The following is a 20596-nucleotide window of genomic DNA, read 5'->3' as shown; positions in this document are numbered from 1 at the left end:
GATAGAAGCCCCCTTGCAGGTGCCCCGCGCTTTGGGAATTCAAGTTCTGTCGATGCGGGGAAATTAATAAAAACAACTTGTGTCTCTTTGACAATCAGGACATCTAAGTTCCATGAAGGGTGACAGTGGCAGAGTCTGCATGGGGTTCATGTCATCCTTATTCCCAAGAGGGAAAAGGAGGACAGGTATTAATTTTTTCCAGATTGTAATCTTGCTTCTATTGTAGTGAATCTTTCCTATACAAGATTCAAGAGAACAAGGGATATATGATCGAAACAGCTATTAGAACTTACCAAAAATCAAGTGGCAATATAACATTCTTTTCTGATTATAAAAGTTAAATATGCCCACTGTGGAAAACTTAGAAATTAAAGGAAAATGTAAAATCAAGTCAAGAATCATCCATAATCCCACTGCCCAAAGATATGCACTGTTCACATTTTGAGTATCTCTTACTCAACATATATATGTGGGTGGGAGCCATATTTTAAAATATAATTGGGACTAAAATAAACATTTGGCTTCTATTCTAAGGTGCAATCATTCTAGTATTCAGCACAGGTTAACAACTCAACAATTTCTGCTACTGCGGTTTCTACAGTCATCTGTCAGGCTCCAACTCACCTCACCGAGCAGAGAGCTATATTTAGATAATGCCCTCACTCAAGTCTGTGCAAGCCTGGATACACTCCGGGCGATATTTCTTTTCTAGAGTTTCTGTGTATTTATGTTTCAGGAACCCAGCTCCAAAGAACTCCTTGAAAACAAGAACCCTGTCTCCCACCTCTGTCATATTTCCCAGTAACTTAATATCTGACTGCTCTCCGAAAAAGCAAGTCTAATACAGCTGGGGCAATGATTAACCGTCTAAATGAATAAATGAATAAATGAACAAAAGGATAAAAGAAAGAAAAACATACTGGCAAACATGACTTACTGCCACCATAAAACCGATTCTAATTGGGGGTTAGGAAAGGGAAATAATTTAACTCATATTCAAGTCACGTGGGTCAACATTATTAGCTTTTAAGGCCTTTGCAGAGACCAAATAGAAAAACCTGAATTGAAATTAGGGGGAAGAAAAACAATGTCCGTAATTTACTTTAAAATATTCAGTGTAAAAATTAAAAAAAAAAAAAGACTGACAATACTAAAAATTGGCAAGGGTGTGGAGCCACTGGAATGCTCACACACTGCTGGTGGGAATGGAAAATAGTGTGACTAATTTGGAAAACCAGTTTAGCAATCTTCTATGAAATTCAACTATTCTACTCCTAGATGTTTACTCAAAAGAAATAAAAACATGTCCACAAAAAGATGTGTAGATGAAATGTCCATAAGAGCCCCAAACTGGAAACAAACCAACAGAAGAAGGAATAAACAAACTGCAGGACAGTCATACAGTGGTCACTCCTGGGCAGGAAAAAGACACCAACTACTAATAACGCCACAATGTCAACTATTCTGAAAAACAGTTCATTTGTGTTTGGCTGGGTAAAAGAAGCCAAACACAAATAAATACTGTTGGAGTCTATTTGTATGAAATTCTAGAACAGACAAATCTCACCTATAGCGCGAGAGGCAGAGAGATGAGATGATACTTGCGGTGGCGTGGGGGTGGGTGGCTGACCGCAAGGAACACAAGGGTATTCCTTAGGTGACTAAAATGTTATGTATTTTGATTGGCGTGGAGGTTACACAAAGTGTATACATTTGTCAAAACCAGATAGCCCGGCTGGTTAGAGCATCATCCTGATACAGGAGCGTTGTGGGTTCAATACCCAGTCAGGGCACATACAGGAACAGATCAATGTTGACTATTGTGTGTGTGTCTCTCTCTCCCTCCCTTCCTCTTTCTCTAAATCAATTAATAAAAAATATTTTTAAACCCCTAAAACTGTACACTGAGAATGGTTATGTGCCCTGTGTACATTCTGATTATGGTTAAATTATGCCTTAATAAAGTAGATTTTAAAAGTTTAAAAAAAAAAACCTCACACGGACAACACAATATGATGCATATGGGTGTTAGCTTAAGCTACATTGCAGAGGTGGTCAGTTGTCTTAATCAAGAATGCACGCTCCAGGGGTGGTTGGCTAGCAATTAATCAAAAAGCCTCACTCCAGAGGCGGCCACTGTAAGTGCTTCAGCTATATTTAGCTTCTGTTACACCAGGGGTTTCATTAATTATCCTAATTAATGTTAGATAGGCTTGCATTGGTAATATTAGTGGTTTGCAAAATAGAACTATCTAAAAAGGTTTAGAAACACTCCCCACCCTTACAGTGACAGGGTGTGAAAAGAATCTAGCAGACCCCTTTAGAAATGGTGCCCTAGGTCGGAGTCCAAAATGCCCAGCAGGGTTTCCGGGCTTCTTGGTTGCCCGAATTCAATTAGATGGTTGACAGAACCCTGCTGCTACCATAGTGGCTCTCCAACTTGAGTGGTGTCTGAGAATTGCTTGGAGGACTATGGAAAATACAGATTCTGAGGGCTGCTCCCAGATTTTCTGATTCCTTGGGTCTGGGTTGTTTTGTGGCCCGTGGCTAACAAATGTTTGTCTGTGACACGGTTTATTGTGAGACTCCCTTTCCTTACAAACTAGTAGCCAAAAGGGATGAGAAAACAGCCCTTACCCACACCCAACCTCGGGTGGCTACCAACACCTACCTAACAGAACCTTGTAACCTTGTGGTTCCTTGTAACCCTAAGTGTGATTCCAGGACCAACTGCATTAGTATCTCTTTGGATTGTGTTGGAAATGCAGAGCCTCAGGCCCTACTTGAGCTATAAATCAGAATCAACATTTTAACAGGACCCCCAGGTGATCCAAATGGGCCTCCTAGTGCAGTCAAATCTTCCACTGTTCATTTTAATCAAGTTTCCTGTTCCATGTCAAAGTTCAGTATTATCTCAGTACAGATTTGTGTCATCTATTGGTTTTGTATCTTTCTACATTCCATTTTGTGGGCATTTAGGAACCTATTTCTTGAATGACTATTCTAGTCAATTAGACCAACAATTCACCTCTGGAATATATTTGTGAATCTCTTGTTTATGACGAACACCAATAAAAATTAGCCAATCAATTAAAAGCATCTAAAAGCATCTTGGATGGTTAGAGATTACTTCTCTGGGAAGTGAATTAACTTTTCCTCGGACCCTGTTTCTGGTGAGTAGAACTTGATTGACCTGGGTCCTCGGCTTGACCTTCATTGCCTCTCCCCAAAAGTCCTGGTTCTTCCTTTGTCTCTTTTCCCCAGTTATTACTGCTTCGCTTTTTGGGTGGTCTCGGCTAACTCCCGGCATGAGTTGTCCTGTGGCACTCGTCCATGAGAAACGAATTCCTGCCTTCGCCTCCAGACTGCTGTTAATACCATTCCCCAGGATGATCTGACGCTCCCTTTAGTACTTGCTGGGGCAGAGGTCCTTCACACACAGTCATAAACGAGCCCCTTTGGCCCTTTATAAAACAAGCAACATAGAGACATAGAAATGCACTTCTAATCAAACACAGATCACTTTTCCCTTAACACCAGCCTGTAGCAGTTTCCAGGGAATAGGCCTCCAACTTCAAATTTCCTTTCATTCATTTACTTATACAAAAGTGTGTAGCGTGAACTATGTGCCAATCAAACATCTTGGCAGGAGATATTGGCAAAGCTTTCTTCCCTCTTTCCCTTTCTTTCTAATGCTCCTTTTCAACTGCCTCTTAAACTCATTGGTCTTGTTTCCTATCTTTCTTCTTTCAGAAACTAGAATCTCTCTTATGACCCCAATTCTCCCCATTCCAATTTTCCTGGTTCTATTCAGAATTCAGAACAAATGGTCTAAATGAGGTCACAGAAGCTCCATCCAAATCTCACAGTTCATTTCAAGAATTGGCAGATTCCAAGAACTAGAGATACAAACGCAAGGATGATCAGATACTTTGAGGGTGTGGTCAGCAGTGGAATACTATCGGAGACCAGCATCTGGAACATTCCTGCTCTAGCAGTGCTCTCAGCTTCCCTAAAGCAGTTCAGGATTTCTTCCCTTCCAAATCCCTCTAATGTGGCTCATTCTGCCTCAGGGTTCCTCTTCCCCGACACCCCTTTCAGCATACCCCCAACCCAATGCAAAGAACAAGCCTTCTGCTGTGAGTTCACTATACACCAGAGCCCAACTTGTTCTCAAACAGCGATTCGGGAATACCACACAAAAGTAGCAGAAAAAATGCCTAGTTTTTGTCATATGGCAATGGAAGCCACACACAAATTTATATCCTGTAACCATCAGTGAATTGCAAAGGAGTTCCTGTGTCCTACTCAAGAGAGTTAACCATCTGTGTTGTTTGAGTCTGCCTGTGTTGCTAGGAATCTATAGCACCACGCCCTCTGGCTTACAGCTGGAAGAGATAAGTCTCAGCCATGAAAGTGTGGAGGGTGCACAGAGAAACAAACCTCAAGATGAGACGCAGCTGAGGACAATGTGACAGTGGCCTGGGCTGAGGCTGGAGCAGACCCGTTAGCTGAAGTATGCATGCAGAATAAAGCTGAAGCCCCCCAACCCCATCCCCCGTGGGAGGCTGGCCTCCATTTTTCCTGGGAGCTGCCTTTTCCAGGACTCGGATCCAAGTCGTAATGAGCTCACTAGCTCTCACAACCAGAACTTGAAGAGTGAGGCTATCCAAGAAACGAGTTACACAACGTTTCCACGGCAGCTGATAGAAAACACGCTTCCGAAGGACAGAAATGCTGAACTCAACTTTCCTCGCAATGACTTGAATTCTTTTATTCAGGGCTCATTCTAGCCTAAAAATAGAGAAATCTAGCAACTTAAGGAACAAGGGCAAATATCAAGCCATCTACCTTTCAGGTTGAATCACCGGGTAGCTACCAAAGTCATGGTCCATTTGGCTTTTATTTTGAGGCACAAAACAAGTAATAGGGATTTCCTCCCTTTGTTTAACCTCTGAATTTCTCTTGAGTTTGGTAAATATTTCTGTTTTACAATTTTTACCTTCTTTCTGTGGAAGGTAGTGAGGGAAGATGCCAAATCAACAGAAACAAAAAAAATGACCTGATCAAGTTGGAGTCACAAATCTACACACAAGTCGGATACGCTTTTGCATAAATGGTGAAAAATACCTCAGCAGTTTTAAAGGCATGCGAGAAATTTGGAAAATATTAGAGAAATAAAACATTAAGCCCCTTCATTTGAATTCTATAGCTGCTTTTTGCCTTTTAATTATACTTCAAAAATCCTGCTATCTATGAGGTCTAGAATTTAAAACAAAGAATATGTCAGTCCAGCTATCTAATGGCTTGTGGAGAATTTTTGGAAAGGCCCAAAGCTTTACCATGTTTATGTATTTAGGCAGAAAGAGTGACAATGACCTCCTAAACTTGCAGAAAGAGTGACAATGACCTCCTAAACTTAACCAGTGGAAAGAGCTGGATGGCTAAAGATTATTCCAACAGATAAATTAGTGGTGCAGTTGTTTCTTCCTACCAACTCTATGGCACAGGAGACATGGAATCCAAATCACTCAGGTGATCATGAGTAAAAAATAAAATTTGGAGGAAGTACAGTATTTTTTGGGTACAGTTCCAACACCACTGCGTGTCACACAATGAAAATTAAACAAGTACTGCATGTCTATTTAAAAAATTTTCCAAGCAGGCCAAAACAAGGCAGTCTCTCAACACCCCGCCTGTATTATAGGAAGGTGGGCAGATTTGGAAATATGAGGTCTACCGGAAAGTTCTGTCCGTTTCTATCACAAGTTTCGACATGTAAGCACATGTTTATTTGGCACATGTGTGCCTCTCTATTTTTATCACTTAATGTATACATACTGACGAAGCAAATTAACTAAAACAAAGTTGATTCACGTTAGTCTTATGCGTGAAGCGATAGTGTACCCATGGCTACTGATAAAGTTCATTTATGCCACTGTAATTTTTACGAATTTCAACAAGGAAGAAATGCTACAGAAGCATGTCTGTCGCATCCACCATATTCCCTGGACTTAGCACCCTCCGACTATCACTTGTTTTTGTCCTTACAAAATTTTTTGAAGGGCAAAAAATTCAAAAATGAAGATATCATACAAGCACTGGTTCAATTTTTTGCATCAAAAGATAAAACATTTTTCAAAAATGGGATATACAAACTGCCCTCACGCTGGCAAGAAATCATTAATAATAATGGCAATTATATTATTTAATAAAGTTTATTGACGGTAAGAAAAATTTGTATTTTGTTTTATTCCAAAAATGGACAGAACTTTCCGGTAGACCTTATATAATAATCCATCTCCAATTCCCCTGCCTCACTCTTCCTGTGGCCTTCTAATGACTCTCAGCGTGGCCAGTATCATTCTTACTAGCTCAAACTCACCAGAATAGAGAAGAAACATGGGTCTTAATGAAGCTTGAGATAAATTGAGTAATTTAAACCAAGTCTAGCTTGAAAGCAAATTAAGCCAAGATGTCCAGGCTTTGGAAGTTTTAGAGTGCAATGCAGAAAGAATTATCACGAACTCTTCAATAAACTTTTTTTTTTTTTTTGTATTTTTCCAAAGTGTGAAGCGGGGAGGCAGACAGACAGACTCCTGCATGTGCCCAACAGGGATCCACCCGGTATGCCCACCAGGGGGTGATGCTCTACCCCTCTGGGGGGGGGTGCTCCACTGCAATAGGAGCCATTCTAGCGCCTGAGGTGGAGGCCGTGAAGCCATCCTGCCATCCTCAGTGCCCGGGCCAGCTTTGTTCCAGTGGAGCCTTGGCTGGGGGAGGAGAAGAGAGAAATAGAGAGAAAGGAGAGAAGGGTGGAGAAGCAGATGGGTGCTTCTCCTGTGTGCCTTGGCCGGGAATCGAACCCAGGGACTTCCATACACCGGGCCAACGCTCTACCACTGAGCCAACTGGCCAGGGCCTCTTTAAGAAATCTTTAAGAGGATAAACCCACAATACAGTGTACAGAAGGTGTGTTGTAAAATTGGGCATGTAAAACCTGTATAATTTTGTTAACCCGTGTCACCTCAATAAATTCAACAAAAATAAAAAGAACTGTTTAAGAACAGGGAAGATTTCTGGAACATATCTTTAAAGAATTAGCCAGAGAAGAGGTACATTAATGTATTATACTTGGCCTATAATTTTTTAGATATATTTGAAGACTTTTACAATCTAAACTCATTAAAACCTCATCATCAACATAGTTTTAGTTAAACGGAGAAAAGAAATTAACCTACTCAGAGATAAATAATAATTCCACATTCATATTTGCATGAACTGCAGAAAGCCATGAAGCTATAATTACTATCAAGTTATGTTTGCAGATGTGAAATGGTATTATTTCCCTGTCACCAATGACTCTAGAATTCTCCTAAGAAATGAAAGAAGAAATAAAAGTATCCAGCAAGGCATAAATGTGGAAGACTTAGTTGTGGAAGAGAAAAACAGGTTATAAACCCAAAATAAGAACTAAAAGGTGGCCCTGGCTGGTTGGCTCTGTGGTAAAGCATCAGCCGGGCATGTGGAGGTCCTGGGTTTGATTCCTAGTCAAGGCACACAAGAGAAGTGACCATCTTCTCCTTGGCCCCTCACCCTCTCCCTTCTCTCTTTCTCTCTCTCTTTTCTCCTCCTGCAGCCATGGCTTGATTGGAGCAAGTTGGTTCTGGGTGCTGAGGATGGTTCCATGGCCTCTGCTTCAGGCACTTAAAAAATGGCTCAGCTGCTGAGCAACAGAGCAACGGCCCAGACGGGCAGAACATCGCCCCCTAGTGGGCTTTCCAGGTGGATCCCGGTCAGGGTGCATGTGGGAGTCTGTCTCTCTGCCTCCCCGCTTCTCACTAAGAAAAAAAAAAGCTAAAAAGTAGAGAAGTTCAACTGTGAAATTAATGACAGCACAAAATCCCCAATGTGAGCTGTTCAAGGCCTTCCTGGCTCCCACCTCTCACTTGGCCTTCCTCAGCAGAATCTCACTACTTCTTAGCAACACTGCTGTCCAAGGAGTTGAAATTCAAATGGCCTGGCTCACTGTTCACTGCTCTAGTAAAAGGTTCATTGAGAAAGCAGCTTCTGTAACCAATGATCAATGTCAAGTTTATTTTTTATTGGGGGGGGGGGGGCTATGTCCTTTAACTACCATTCCTGGGCCTCCAGTCTCCCCCAAGTAAGGGCAAGTTGACTCATAGCAACACTGGTAGGTCATTTTTTTTTTTTTTTTTTTTTACTTAAGCTTCCAATCAAAAAGATTCGGCTCTAATTCTCAAAAATTGGCCCATCAAAAAAAATATAGAGAGAAAATAATTTAGAAAGGATAGGCAAAATTTTAAAAGACACTCAGCCTGACCTGTGGTGGCACAGTAGACAGAGAGCTGACCTGGAACGCTGAGGTTGCTGGTTCGAAACCCTGGGCTTGCCCGGACAAGGCACATATGAGAAGCAATCAATGAACAGCTAGAGGGAAGCAGCTATTTCTTGTCGTGTCCCCCCCCCCCCACTCCTCTCTCTGTAAAATCAATAAATAAAGCTTAAAAAAAGAAAAAGACATCCATCTCCCAATAACCCTTCCACCTACCCTTCCGATACCTACTGAGAGTGCACAGAGAAGGAAACAGGCCAGGTGGGCAGGATTCTTTGGAAGTCAAGTGTGAGTTAAGGTCTGAAAGGTGATGGGAACTAGCCAGATTAAGAGTGGGAACGGCACAGCAGGGTAAAAGGTCAGCACGTGCAAAAGAGGCTCTTGGGCCGAGAAGAGCGTGAACCAGGAAGAATTCCAAGAAGGCGGATATTGCTGAAATGGCAGAGACGGCAAGGAGGAAGAATGGCCCCAGGTTAGGCCTGGCAGGTAGGCAGGGAGAAGCCCATTGCTGGGCTGTGCACAGTATGTTAAGGACGTAGTAGGTCTTGGGACTTCTAGTTAAACATGGCAGATGGAAAAATGTTTGTTTCTCTCTCCTTATCCCTAAGACTGTACTAGGATGACAGCTTTAAAAATGACATCTACCCTCTGAAAAAGAGACACACACAGCTGGAGAGAAGGTGACAACAGACAGAGCTTCAGCATCTTGGAAGCTTGGGAGATGAGCTGATTAGGATACCAGAGGAATCGCAAGCCTCAAAAGAAAGAGAGGGAAACTGGGGAGCAGAGCGTCTGGACAAGAAGCATGCCAAGATGGTTGCAAGTCTTGTGTGGGGCAGCTGTGTTAGGCTTGCTCACTGGCCTACCAGCTGCAAGCACTTTGCCTGGTGGGTGCGTAGCAGTGCCACGTGTGCATAGCCTACATAAGGCTATGGGTGCTTGCGCTCCAGAGAGATGGTGGATTGCCTGCCCGCCACTGTGAGGGGCCATTCTTGCTGTTTGCGTGCCTGAGACGTGGTTTCCCCGGCCTGTGTGCTTGTTCACCGTTGTGAGGCTCTATTAAACTAAATGGCCCAACGCTTTCTGGCTCCGCAGTCTCTCTACCGTCTGCCTAAATCCAGTGCGGACCTGCCTGGCCTCGGCCACCGGCATTAACCCTTGAGAATCCTAAACACCTTCTCCTGCTTGCCCACAGCCAAGTACCCTAGCCACCTCCTGCTTCACCCTGACAAAGGGCTGGAATTTTCATCTCGGCTGCACCAGGTGCGACCAAGCTTGGAAGTGAAGTAAGGCGCTGGAAACAGAGGGATTAAGTGCCACCACATACCGTAAGCATGTACTGCATAATCCTTAACTCATTCCTGTTGGCCAAATAAATTCGTTAAATTTGTGTTGAGTTTGCTCACTTTTATTGTGAAAAATGGTGTTGCCGCGTGAATGGCGCTGCCAAGTGAAACTGCTAATTACATTCCTGCTTGGAAAGGGCCATTGTCATAATAATGTTGACTGGAGAGGTTTTTGGCACCAAAAGAAGTTTTAAAAAGAGAAAGAGAAGAAAAAGGAAAAGGGAAGCCATTTTTGGAGAAGGAGAGAGGGAGAAAGAAGCCAAGATGGCAGGGTCACGAGGAAGAAGCAAGTTGTGCAGAGCGAGAGGTGTGCAGATGGGGAACCAGAGGTGACTAATACTGGTGGGGGCCTTTGATTCTTAGGAAAACCTGGATGTGTCAGTGGCTTTGGGAGCCCTGAATGGAAAGGGAAGTGTTTACCCTGTGTGTTTAATTGCCGGCCTGTTGCGAGGCTAGAATAAAGGAATGGCCCACCATTTTTTGGCTCCACTGTTTCTTTACAGTCTGTCCAAATCTAATGGGAACCTGCATGTGAATGGCCACAATGGCTGCGGCTGTTGGCCATAAAATTCCCTACTCCTAAACTCCATATTTAGTTTGCCTTTTTTTTCCTACTATAAACTCATTTGAAAAGCTCTTCCATCGTGCTCGCTTCAGCAGCACGTATACTAAAATTGGAACGATACAGAGAAGATTAGCATGGCCCCTGCGCAAGGATGACACGCAAATTCGTGAAGCGTTCCATATTAAAAAAAAAAAAAAAAAGCAGCTCTTCTATCTAAGCACATCCTTATTTGCCGTCCTTATCATCAGAAGGAACTTCAAGCAGCAAGGTCACTAAATTGGTCCTCATTCTCTAACCAGACTTACTTGTCATCTCTTCAAGCTCAGTTTATGACTGTGGTAGGAAGTTAGACACAACGGGGCAGAGCAAGAACAATGGGCCAGGCCTCAGTTGTGTTTCAGCTCCAGGCCCAGAAAAGCAGCAAAACCTGACAAATGATGCCATGGCTGACCTCAGGACCACTGTAACAACTAATTATCCCCTGCTGGGCCAACCAATCAGTGGAGACCTCAAACCTGAAAAGCTGCACCTGGAGAGCTGATGAATATTCTATTGGGATCATCCCCTGGCATCTCCTCTAAACTCTCCACATTTAAAAGCCCTTAGGTTGGAGGACCCAGTGTGCTCTTCCCCAACATACACTCACTTCTCTCTTTCCCCTAATCTCCCCTGCTTTTGCCTCTGTAACTTGTTTCCTAAAACCCATTTCTTACACCTCTGTGAGTTTCTTTCTTTCTTTCTTTCTTTCTTTCTTTCTTTCTTTATTTTTTTTTTTTGTGACAGGAGGGGAGATAGAGAGATAGACTCCCACATGTGCCCTGACTGGGATCCACCCAGCAACCTTATCTGGCACTGATGATCAAATACCAAGCTATTTTTAGAGCCTGAGGCTGATGTGCTCCAACAGAGCTATCCTCAGCACTCAGGGCCATGCTTGAACCAATAGAGCCATTGGCTGTGGGAAGGGAAGAGGAAGAAAGGGGGGAGGGTAAGTGGGAGGGGAGAGAAGCAGATGGTTGCTTCCCCTATGTGTCCTAGCCAGGAATTGAACCCAGGAAATCCATACGCTGGGCCAATGCTTTACCCACCGAACCACCAGCCAGGGCCCTCTGTGACTTTCTAAATAAACTTTCTCTTGTATCAGTATATTTTGAGCCTTGACTCTAAATTCTTTCCTAGTGTAAGGCCAGTAACCACGGCCACCATCACAGCCACCTGGCCTGTGCAGGTTCACATTTGATTCGGACAGATGGTAATGAAACAATGGAGCCAAGAACTGGTGGGCCATTACCTTTAATCCTAGCTCGCACCCGGCGGGCGAGAAAATACACACAGTGGGAAAATACTTCCCTTTCCATTCATGGCTCCCAAAGCCACTGACTTCTCCAAGTATTCCTAGAATCAAAGGTTTCTACCTCACCAGCATTATTAACCTCTGTTCCCCATCTCCTATCTGTACAAACTGGCTTCTTTTTCAGCACTCCATCATTTTGGCTGCTTCTCCTCTGCAATGCTAATAGCAGAAACTGAGAGCGTGAGCCCCTGGTCTGCCATATTTTATAGTGTAGAAATTAAAGCCTTTAAACTAATATACAAATAAGGAAGTCTTTGATACAAAGCCACTTATCTGAGGCATAATGGGATTCCTCATAAGAGTGCACCACCCCCTATCATGCAACAGTCAAGGGTGTGGGGAAAAGCTTAGTGTTGAGAAGATCTTGGCATTAAAAGGGTGGGAAAGGCTTAGCCTTAAAACTAAGCCTTAGGCTATAAGGACCCTGCCTGCTTACAGCCTGCCCCCCACACCCAATGCAAACTATAAGCGAGCAAACATATATATCATATTTGCAAACTTATTTGACCCACACCTAGCTAGAACTCAAGAACCAAGGTTGCTGAACCCAAAGTCTTATGTGACTCCACTGGTCTAACACCTGGTGCTGTTTTGCTCTCACTGCCTCCGACATAACCACACCAACTCAAGCCAATGCTCTTTCCTCTAATCTCTCTTTTGACAAGAGACTCAAGTCACACAGTCCACTCTCGTGACTGAAATGAACAATAAGATCCCCTTTCTTTCACTCAGAACCTTGAGAAACTGTTCTGTGTTCATCAGTGCTAGAAAGGGCCACTCAGCCATGGCAGAACTACATGAAATGACAAACTTTAGCCCAGTCCCCTTCAACTCTATTCTACACACACTTCATTGATTAACCAAGCTTACTCCTCTCTCTCTCCAGAAGTGCACACACATTCCAGATTCTCTAGGGCAGAGACAGTTTAATTAATTTTTATTCTTTATACTAAAGGTGATACATTTTACATGATCAAATGTGACTTGAGTTGTATACAGCTTGTTGTTATATAACTGAATTCACAAATCATGTTTAATATTTGTAGCTTAATTCTTATTTTTTTGGATTGGAAAAGCATACTTTCTTTGTAATATGGTTAACACTACCTATTTAAAATCTCTCATTTCTTCTTACAGTTGGAGAATTGGTGGAAAACCTACTCTAATGATAAACAAAAACAGCAGCAAATTTCCTCATTTCCTTTAAGGCCAGCCTCACCTTTGTCAGTTTCCAGTTTTAGAACGACTCAACAATATTTCCCTAAATTCCAACATTCCTACCTTGGCCTCACCTTCTCAGTTTACTTATGTCTCCACCCTTACCTCCCAAGATTTCAACACACTATCTTCCTCCCAAAACTCTGATCTCTTTCCATTATTCATTCGGTAACCAGAGAGCTGAGGTTCCCAAACTGGCTGAATTTAGTCTGCTGACTGGCTTTTTGTTTTTGTCTGATTGGTTTGGGCCCACATAATGGTGTTTAAAATCGCTGAATGATTTGCCAATAGTTAAAAATCTGGAGGTTTCCCATTGTCTTGCTTCTCTAGAAGAACCCAAAGACTTTCTCAAATGACGATGGGAAAAAGCGGAGGCCCATTGAGCCCTAACAGCAGCTTTTCAAGTTGCCCCAGTTCCCACCCATCGGCCTTCAGTCATTTAAATGACCAATCTGGCCCCAGGAGGCACTTCTTTTTGAGTCTAGCCTCAGCCTGCCCACTTCCTTCTTCTCCCCCAAACTTTCCATTTCCCCTTCAGCTGCTCTCTTTTCTTTGGTCCTTGTCAAAGCTCCTAACTGTGGAGCTCCTCCAGTAAGTAGCTATGATCTGGCTTTCACTCAAATTACTCTATGGAAACAGTTCTAACTGGGTTTTCCAGAAACTTTCCAGCTATTAATTCTTTGGACTCCACCTTTTTACTAATGCAGTCAAAAACTAAATGATTGTACCACCAAAAAGAGTGCCTTAATACACACCCACTTTTCCAGGGAGAGAGTGGAAGGGGGAGGACAGAGCCAGAACCTCTGATCAGTCTTCTGACCACATTTCACTAACTGACAACCACTTGTACATTTTCAAAATCAATTAATATTTATCCAAGCACCTATTATGGGCCTAAATGTGTACTGAGCTCGGGTTCAAGATTCAGGCTTTGAAAAATGGAGAAAACAAAAAGATCAAATATTCAGGCACACAAAATCAGTGCCTATATCCTGGGTATTTACAATGTGCCAAGCGATATGCACATAGCAAACTCTGGCTACGTGATGTCAACATAAGAAACATCTGTGCTGGATAGTTCGTTCGGTTAGAGCGAAGTCCCGAAGCACAAAGGCCGCTGGTTTGATCCCCAGTCAAGGCACATACAAGAACAGATCTATGTTCCTGTCTGTCTTTCTCTGTTTCCCTTCTTCTTTTGCTGAAATCAATCAATAATAATAATAATAATAATAATAAAAAGAAACATCCAAATCTGTACAGAATTTTTATGAGTTTATTTGAGCCAAACTGACTACACCTACTGAGAAGCAAAATCTGAATGGATTGAGAAAATGCTCCAGAAAAGAGCAGTTTTTCAGCTTATTTTATACATTAGCATCAAAGGGGAGATGTACGTGCACTCTGGTAGTGGCTGAATAGGAAGGCAGGACAAAGCAAAGCTGGGAAATCTCCAAGACTGGACAAAAGGAAAAAAGCCCTATTTTTTAAAAATGTATTGGGGTGACACCAGTTTAAAAAATTATACAGGTTTCAGGTGCACAGTTCTACAACACATCATCTGTACACTGCATTGTATGTTCAGCTCACCAAGACAAGTCTCTGTGAATCACCTTTATCACCCCTACACCCTCCTCCACCACAAACAGGAGAGTTAACAATGAACATTTACAGCACAGAGATGGTATTGGGTGTATGGCCAGTATCCGTGGCTGCCATCACAGCCGCCTGGCCAACACTGGTTCGGGTTTGATTCAGACCGATGGTAATGAAACAGTTGAGCCAAAAGCTGGTGTTCCACTGTCCTTTATTCTAGACTCGCACCCGGTGAGCGAGAAACACAGCGGGAAACACTTCCCGTTCCATTCAGGGCTCCTGAAGCCACTGACACATCCGAGGTTCCTAGAATTAAAGGTTTCTACCTCACCAGTCTTATTCACCTCTGTTCCCCATTCCTTCTCCTAATCCGCCATTCTGGCTGCCTCCTCCATGGGCTCTTCCTAGAATGTAATCACTCTTCCCCAGAACAACGCGATCTCGCCTCTCCTTTTAAAACCTTTTGGTGTGGAAGCCCTCCCCCAACACACATTAGTATAATCACACCCATCCCAAGCAAGAAGGGCAACTAATGTTGTTACCTGGTCGACAGGCATCCACATGGGCAGCGCCATCTTGAACAAAGTGAGCATAATATATTTTATCTGCCCAATAGTACTGAACAAGATAACAATGCGGGGTTCTGTGGTCTTGTGCTCTAGTGTGGTGGGTGTACCCCTAGCGGTGCAGAAAAAGGGGATCACTCTGACATTATAAGGGTATGTTGCCTTAGATGCAAAAAGACAACAGACAGGCTCACTTAATGTAAAGACTGACCTTTGTCAAGGTAGCTACAGGCCTAGGATGTGACTACTCGCCATGATCTGCTTTTAGTTAGAAATTTTTATGTTCAGACCATCCTATGAGGTTACTTATGGTCTCTGAGTTTGTAAGGAGTGCATGTGGGACTTCCCTGACCTTGTCAGGATTAGTATGTGGCCCCCTTTCCATCCACAATAAACACACTTCTATACTTCCACAAACATAGGATGTGTATAGACGGTCACATATTTTTATATAGCAACCTCAAAAGAAGCTTCCAACACAACTTAAGCTGCATCCCATTGCACAGTTTTCAGGCTAACAGATTGAAATTTTTCCATATACGCTATATTATTTATGAAACTAGTGAATAGTTTCTAAGTTAGCCCACAAAGGTTTATTTAAGGTTAAATACTCGATAAGCAAACAAAAAAATAACAATAAAATCTACAGCAATACTGATAAAAAGAAATGATGTGACTAATTAGAAGCAGCCTTACCTTTCATTATTTTCTTTTTAAAAAGAAATTATTGACTAACTTTAGAGAGAGGAAGGGAGAAAGTTTGTTGTTCCACTTATTTACGCATTCATTGGGTGATTCTTGTATGTGCCCTGACCGGGGATTCTCTTGCTTTCTCATTACAGTCTGAGCTGGGGCTTTTTTTTTTTGGTGACAGAGAAAGTCAGAGAGAGGGACAGAGAGACAGGAAAGGGGAGAGATGAGAAGCATCAATTCTTCATTGCAGCTCCTTAGTTGTTCATTGATTACGTTCTCATATATGTGCCTTGACTGGGGGGGGGGGCTACAGCAGAGCGAGTGACCCCTTGCTCAAGTCAGCAACCTTGGGCTCAAGCCAGCGACCTTTGGGCTTAAGACAGTGACCATAGGGTCATGTCTGTGATCCCATGCTCAAGCCAGCAACCCCATGTCTGAAATGGAACTTCTTTTTTTGAAACAGATAAAGATATCAAGACTTTCCCAAGATATAAAGAAATTGGAATAAAAAAGAAAAATTATAAAACTCAACAGAATGTGTATCAGCGAGAAATATGACTCAGGTGTATTTAACTGTGGCAGTCTCCAGGTTGGTCTACTCAACACCATTTTCAAATTCTTCCTTCCTGGCCTTTCTCCACTACAAAGGCTGGAGATCACAATATTTTAATCCAGCCAGGGGCAGGCATGTGGACACCGTTCTGGCCAATGCTTGAGAAGACATCTGTAAGAAAGGGTTTACTTTTCCAAACTGAAACACAAGGAGCCTCCGAGGGAGAAGGTCCTTTCTCCTACTTCCTGCCAGAGGGGCAGCAGTCATCACGGAACCATGAGGTCAAATGTCACTTGCTAAGTACGGCACAGCAGAACAGACACTGGCCCAGAGCGATGGCATCAGGGAACTCATCCTTACTTCTCCACTGTCTCCAGACTTGTTATACAAAACAACATCAGCCTTATGCGGTTGAGAGATAGTTCGTCAGATGTTTTATTACTTGCTGCAAAATGTATTTCTAATTGACATGTTAAGTGGACTGTAATCAACACTGAACAGAACACCGAACAGGGAGCATCATCCATTCGCTGCGATCCTCTTCAGGGTAGAGGAAAAAAGTTAGCAGCAAAGACATGTTAGATCAGAGTTTCCCATCTTTGCTACCAGGTGGTGACACTGATGCAGGACAGCCTGACAGCTGAAAGTTTAAAACAATGTTATAGCAGAGGGCTGTTAAAAACAAAACAGGCCTAAAATGGAGTCACTTGTGCTAAGCCCCACATCCAGCAAACCAAGGCTTAACCTACTGACAGTTTCCACTCTCCTAGAATTGGAACCTTAAACCTGTCAATCAGGAATCACCCGATCAGCACTAGCGAGGTGGTGATCTGCCTGATACACCCTCGTCATCCCCCTAGAGCAGTGATTGGCAAACTCATCAGTCAACAGGGCCAAATATCAACAGTCCAACGATTGAAATTTCTTTTGAGAGCCAAAGTTTTTAAACTTAAATTATATAGGTAGGTACATTTCTTATCGAGGTAGCACACGTGGTATTTTTTTAAATTAATTTTATTTATTCATTTTTTTAGAGAGGAGAGAGAAAGGGGGAGAGAGAGACAGAGAGGGAGAGAGAGAGAGGAGAGAGAGACAGAGAGAGAGAAGGTGGGGAGGAGCTGGAAGCATCAACTCCCATATGTGCCTTGACCAGGCAGGCCCAGGGTTTCGAACCAGCGACCTCAGCATTTCCAGGTCGACGCTTTATCCACTGCACCACCACAGGTCAGGCCAGCACACGTAGTATTTTGTGGAAGAGCCACACTCAAGGGGCCAAAGAGCCGCGTGTGGTTCCCGAGCCGCAGTTTGCCAACCAGGGCCCTAAAGGAAAGGGACCTTGCCACCATGAATCTACTTTCTGCTAGCATAACTTCCTTGTCCTGCTCACTCCCTTCTGCCTCAAAAAGCCTTTCCTTTTGTACAGCTTCTCAAAGCTCCTTTCTATCTGCTAGATAGGATGCTGCCTGATTTCATGAATCATTGACTAAACCTGTAAGATCTTTAAAATGTACTCAGCTGAATTTTGTTTTTTAACAGGGCTTATATGGATAAGGCATTCTTCTAGACATAGATAGATCTGCCGACAGTCTAACTCAGGGGTCTCAAACTCAACTCAGCATGTGGGCCGCAGAGCAAGATCACAGCCGTTCGGCGGGCCGCACTAGGTCTACAAAAGGCAACTGTTATGCAACACTTTTCTCACTGCAGTTGAAAACAAAAAAAAAATCAGTACAACAAGCACAATCGTACATGCGGTTTACTCAGTGTCACAAAACAACCAGAAACTGTAGTTCGCATCACAACTGCTGTTAACTAAGCTAATATCTAGCTAGGATGCTAGAGAAATGAAAAATACAAGTAGGCCCCTAGGCTTGCTTAATTTTATCCAAAATATTTTGAACTTCGTGGATTAGTCTGCGGGCTGCACAAAATTGTTCGGCGGGCCGCGAGTTTGAGACCCCTGGTCTAACTAGACATTTGTTTTGAATGAGATGTACACAAATTTGATTCTTTCAGATGTAAGATGATTAAAATTTTTGGATGTAAAAGTTATGTCCCTGGAAATTTAATGTCCACCTATATATGAACACTTACGAATAACTAATTTTTCATTAACTCTTTAGCCATGTTCATATTTTTATCCCTTTATCAACATAAAATTTCCTTAAAGTCAAGTATCATCTTTCTCATTGCTCCTTTATAAAAAAAATTTTATTTACTGATTTTAGAGAGAGAGAGAGAGAGGAAGAGAGGGAGGGATGGAGATGGAGGTAGAGATAGGAAGATATGCAGAGTGAAACATTGGTTTGTTGTTCCACTTATTTATGCATTCATCGGTTGATTCTTCTATGTGCCTTGACTGAGGATCAAACCCGCAATGTTGGCGTATCAGGACAACGCTCTAACCAAGCGCACTACCCAGCCAGGACCTTACTCATAGCTGTTAAGATAAACGTTATTTTTTAAAAAGCTTTGGTAATTTTCAATTATTCAGAATTTTTGAAACTCAAATTAAGATTTCTAAATCTGTCCTTTATCTGATAGTCTGAGTTTCAGATTCTGACTGAAAAGGATTTGCTTACTCTTTCTGCCTCTCTCCATTTTTCTGGTTCCAACCTCTACACGCCCCCTAGTATCCATTCCCCTTAGTACCTTCCTGAATAAAATGAATGCCAAAATGAACACCAGTGGAAACCTGACAGTAATTACCATGAAAAAAAGAATCAAATTTACGGTCTAGCAAAAAACTTTTCCTTTTTTTTTTGGGGGGGCAACATTTCTGCCTCAGGCTGCTGTTCACACTTTAATCTTATTAGAGAAAATAAGTCATTTAGGTTTTTATTGTTGTTTCATTGTTGATTGAAAAGTGGAAGAAAAAATCAGTTAAATCCTTAAGCGTGAATAATTGGTCCAAGGTAGTACACAAAGTCAAAGTTGTTAATTTCTGTGTTTTGTACACTCTGGGGGGTGATGGGGACAGGTGATATGACTCAAACTGCCCATATATCCAGAAGCCTAGCCATAGTGTGATGTTTATAAAAACGGAGCATGTGACAGAAAATGTTCTCTTTTAGTGTTCTGTGTTCATTTTTCTGGAGACTAGATACTAGTGATTAGATCCTGATAAAGATGCTAATGTGAAGATCATTCTTTAAAAAAAGACCCATCAGCCCTGGCCAGTTGGCTCAGCGGTAGAGCGTCAGCCTGGCGTACGGGGGACCCGGGTTCGATTTCCGGCCAGGGCACATAGGAGAAGCGCCCATTTGCTTCTCCACCCCCCCCTTCCTCTCTGTCTCTCTCTTCCCCTCCCGCAGCCAAGGCTCCATTGGAGCAAAGATGGCCCGGGCGCTGGGAATGGCTCCTTGGCCTCTGCCCCAGGCACTAGAGTGACTCTGGTCACTGCAGAGCAACACCCTGGAGGGGCAGAGCATCGCCCCCTGGTGGGCAGAGCGTTGCCCCTGGTGGGCGTGCCGGGTGGATCCCGGTTGGGTGCATGTGGGAGTCTGTCTGTCTCTCCCCGTTTCCAGCTTCAGAAAAATACAAAAAAAAAAAAATACCCATCACACCTGACCAGGCATTGGCGCGGTAGATAGAGTGTCGAACTGGGTCACGGAGGACCCAGGTTCGAAACCTCTTGGTTGCTGGCTTGAGTGCGGGCTTATCTGGTTTGAGCAAGGCTCACCAGCCTGAGCCCAAGGTCGCTGGCTTGAGCAAGGGGTCACTCAGTCTGCTGTAGCCCCCCCCCCCATCAAGGCACATATGAGAAAGCAATCAATGAACAACTAAGGTGCCGCAACGAAGAATTGATGCTTCTCATCGACTTCCCTTCCTGTCTGTCTGTCCCTCTCTGTCTCTCTCTCTCTGTCTCTCTCTCTCTCTCTCTCTCACACACACACACACACAGAAAGGATGCCTTCAGAATGGGTGGATCCACATTCACCCATAGGGGTGTCTGAGCAAATCATCTGCATCAAGATAGAGAAATGATTGGTGTCACCAGAAAAAAACCTCTTCTTTATCACCTCAAAACTATGTTGTCCTTGAACGCTGCTTGATATAAGGCATGTCCTCCTTCACTTGACCAATTTGAGGGTTCAATCCAACAATTACACACATCTGCACAGCTCATGAATGGCTCTGAAGCCACAGGAACAAGTGTCCCCTTCCCCCTTCTAGTTGCACTGTCCAGGGTTCCCCTACCCCACCTTTGGGACTGACCCCTACCTCACAGCTGGTAGGGACCATTCTCCCCTTCTCTGCCTGTTTGCTTCTCTCTCTTCTCATCTCAGCTTTCACTGGATCTGACCCATCCTTTATTCCCCTCAACTCCTCAAAAGAAACACTGGGACAAG

At 43.2% G+C, this 20596-nt stretch overlaps 1 protein-coding gene and 1 non-coding gene across 10 annotated transcripts in view; one reads left to right on the top strand and one right to left on the bottom strand.

Moving 5' to 3' along the window:
- Positions 1 to 20596, bottom strand: part of DMD (dystrophin) — a 2360554-nt gene that overhangs the window by 111666 nt on the left and 2228292 nt on the right. The gene's annotated exons all lie outside the window — the stretch shown is intronic.
- Positions 10347 to 10453, top strand: LOC136317942 (U6 spliceosomal RNA). The gene has a single exon (XR_010727932.1). It is a non-coding gene; the product is annotated as a U6 spliceosomal RNA (small nuclear RNA).

Source organism: Saccopteryx bilineata, chromosome X (genome assembly GCF_036850765.1).
Source record: "Saccopteryx bilineata isolate mSacBil1 chromosome X, mSacBil1_pri_phased_curated, whole genome shotgun sequence".
Taxonomy (NCBI): Eukaryota; Metazoa; Chordata; class Mammalia; order Chiroptera; family Emballonuridae; genus Saccopteryx; species Saccopteryx bilineata.
This window is presented reverse-complemented; position numbering and strand designations above follow the sequence as displayed.